Consider the following 2,913-nt stretch of genomic DNA (forward strand, 5'->3'; position numbering starts at 1 on the left):
CAATAATTACGAACTGCAATAGTGATATGATAGAAAGAAGGTGATGTGACAGAAGGCAGATACCTGAATTCTGCTATTCTTGACAATGTGGGCAGAAGCCTCTCTGATGGAGTACCAGTTTAGCTTGCTACAGGCCTAGAGAAGAGCATGTAGAACAGAGAACTGAAAAGGTTCTAAAGCAGGTAAGAGTTTGTCTTGCTCAGGGAACAGAATAGAAGTCATTGTGTTTTGATTTAATTACCACGCTTTCCATAATGGTTCATTTCTTTTGGCCTATTCATTGCTGGTGATTTTCAAAGGAATCTCACTACTCTTTTGCATTTTGTCTCTATGGCAACATTGGGAAGTTTTACCTCTAGCATTATAACATGATCTAGTGACCTGACACATTTGTGGTAAACAGTACCCACATATTCAGCAGCTCTTTGGTTTTCTCTCCACGAACCACAATTTTTTCTATTCTGTGTATGAGCATATCCTAGCATCCCTGTACATACCCACATAAATGTCTACAAGCCTATGAATTATTCTCTGTAAATAAAAATTTATCTCAATTTCCCCCAATGTTCATAATTCTCCTGAGGGTGTGAAAGGATCCGGTAGATGAAGGTCTTTCTGGAACTGTTCAAACAAAAGGCCCAGAGACCACCTGGTAGGTAAGGAGCTCACCTGGTCTGGATGTTGAGTCTGTCTCTTCCGCTCTGTTATCTCACAGAAGGTCAGTTCACTTGTTCAGGTCCCAGGAAGAGAGCCCAGGTTTGTCCTCAGTTTATGACACACCCAACTTCTGATGACTCTCCTGTTACCTACATCCATGGAGATACGTTATTTATTAACGGAACAAGTATCTGTCTGTAACAGAAAACAGAAAGATAAATTAATATATACTGACTTTGACATTTCACCAAACTAATGTCAAATACCCAAGTTGCAATACCACACACCCCAGGGTAGGTTTATACAATTCAATGGAGGAGAAAGTCTTTCAGAAACAGAAGGATCTGAATTGATAAATATGTGTGTAAGGACTCTGGGCTTGAGTGTCATTGTCCAGCCATGTTTCACAGGTATGATCTGTCAGGGAAGGACCAGAGTTCCCTGTGCTCTCAGAAGGGAGGGCTCACAGAGGTCATCTCTGGTTCCCAGGAATGGCAGTTGCACAGATCTTGGAGACTATCCCGCAGAGCTGACCTGTTATAAAGTTTGTGTCTGAAGCTGTCACTGACATCCCCAGTCTACATATTTTCACACAGAAGTGTTTAGAGGTCTGGCCACATCTTCAGAGTCACACATTGAGAAGGATGGCAGTATGTCCCACTACCTTCTCCTGAGATCTCAGACAGAATCTTGAACTCCAAAAGGTTGCAGAGGGCAGCTCTCAGGTGTTTTTTTAAAGTGACCCACTCCCTGGGACAGGGAGCTTCCTTCTAATCATGACAGGTGTTCTGAACTAAAATAAACATCAGATGAATCCAGGCTTGTCTGATTTCATTGATTATTACATTCAGCTCCTGTTTCAATGTGTCTGAATAGGTAAATGACAATTTAGATGACCTGAATGTGAGGTTTGTCTTATGTGAATTTTTAAGGGTAGAGCAGCATTGACCCTATTCCAAAATCTGTCCATGATCCATGATCACACTTATCTCCCAGACCGGTTTCTTCAGCACATCTCCCTACCTGGAAGAAGAGGACTCTGGGCTTGGGGAGGGGAGGCCCCAGGAAGACAACTGAGTTCTCAGAGGGCACAGCCAGCATCCTCCTCCCAGGGAGAGCCTGAAAGACTGGGGCCTGCTCATCCCTTTTCACTGCTCCATACAAAGGCACCACCCACATGCAAATCCTCACTTAGGCACCCACAGGAAACCACCACACGTTTCCTTAAATTCAGGGTCCTGCTCACATGGGAAATGCTTTCTGAGAGTCATGGACCTCACATGCAAGAGCATGAAACACCTGTGGTTTTTCCTCCTCCTGGTGGCAGCTCCCAGACGTGAGTGTCTCAGGGGTGCAGATATGAATTTATGGGAGCTGCCTCTGAGCCCAGGGCTCACCGTGTGTCTCTCTGTTCACAGGTGTCCTGTCCCAGGTGCAGCTGCAGCAGTGGGGCCCAGGACTGGTGAAGCCTTCGGAGACCCTGTCCCTCACCTGCGATATCTATGGTTACTCCATCAGTAGTGGTTACTGGTGGAGCTGGATCCGCCAGCCTCCAGGGAAGGGGCTGGAGTGGATTGGGAGAATCTATTATAGTGGGAGCACCTACTACAACCCGTCCCTCAAGAGTTGAGTCACCATATCAGCAGACCCGTCCAAGAACCAGTTCTCCCTGAGGCTGAACTCTGTGGCCGCGACAGACACGGCCGTGTATTACTGTGCAAGACACAGTGAGGGGAGGTGAGTGTGAGCCCAGACACAAACCTCCCTGCAGGGAGGCGGCGGGGTGGGCACAGGTGCTGCTCAGGACCAGCAGGGGGTGCGCAGGGCCCACAGAGCCCGAGGCCGGGTCTGGAGCACGTGCAGGGAGAGCAGGGCTTCCTCATCTGCTCAGTGGGCTCCCTCCCCGCCAGCACTGGAGCTGTGTCCAGGGCTCCTTTCTTTATTATCTGTGGTTCTGCTTCCTCACATCCTTGTGCCAGCAAAGAAAGGAGGAAGACATTTTTCTCTTACAGTTGAAGTTTCGACAATTACTAGGAACTTTCCTACATGTTAGTGCGTGACCCATTACAACTTATTGGTTTAAAAAAATGCTAATTCTTCCCAGCATCTCCTGATTTGTGTCATCAATTGAATTGTGCCCTCTTTGAAATTCATATGCTGAAACCTTAAATCCAATGGATCTATATTGGAGAACAGAATCGTAAGGATATAATTAAGGTTAAATTTGGTCATAAGTGTGAGAACCTAATGCAATAG

General features: G+C 46.4%; 1 pseudogene across 1 annotated transcript; it reads left to right on the forward strand.

Moving 5' to 3' along the window:
* Positions 1 to 1,870: 1,870 nt before the first annotated feature.
* On the forward strand, positions 1,871 to 2,413 carry LOC116548002 (annotated as a pseudogene). Its single transcript, XR_004267265.1, has 2 exons — positions 1,871 to 1,993; positions 2,076 to 2,413. The product of XR_004267265.1 is annotated as an immunoglobulin heavy variable 4-38-2-like (transcript).
* Positions 2,414 to 2,913: the final 500 nt, after the last annotated feature.

Source organism: Sapajus apella, unplaced genomic scaffold, assembly GCF_009761245.1.
Source record: "Sapajus apella isolate SASKATOON/1434 unplaced genomic scaffold, GSC_monkey_1.0 scaffold6165, whole genome shotgun sequence".
Lineage (NCBI taxonomy): Eukaryota > Metazoa > Chordata > Mammalia > Primates > Cebidae > Sapajus > Sapajus apella.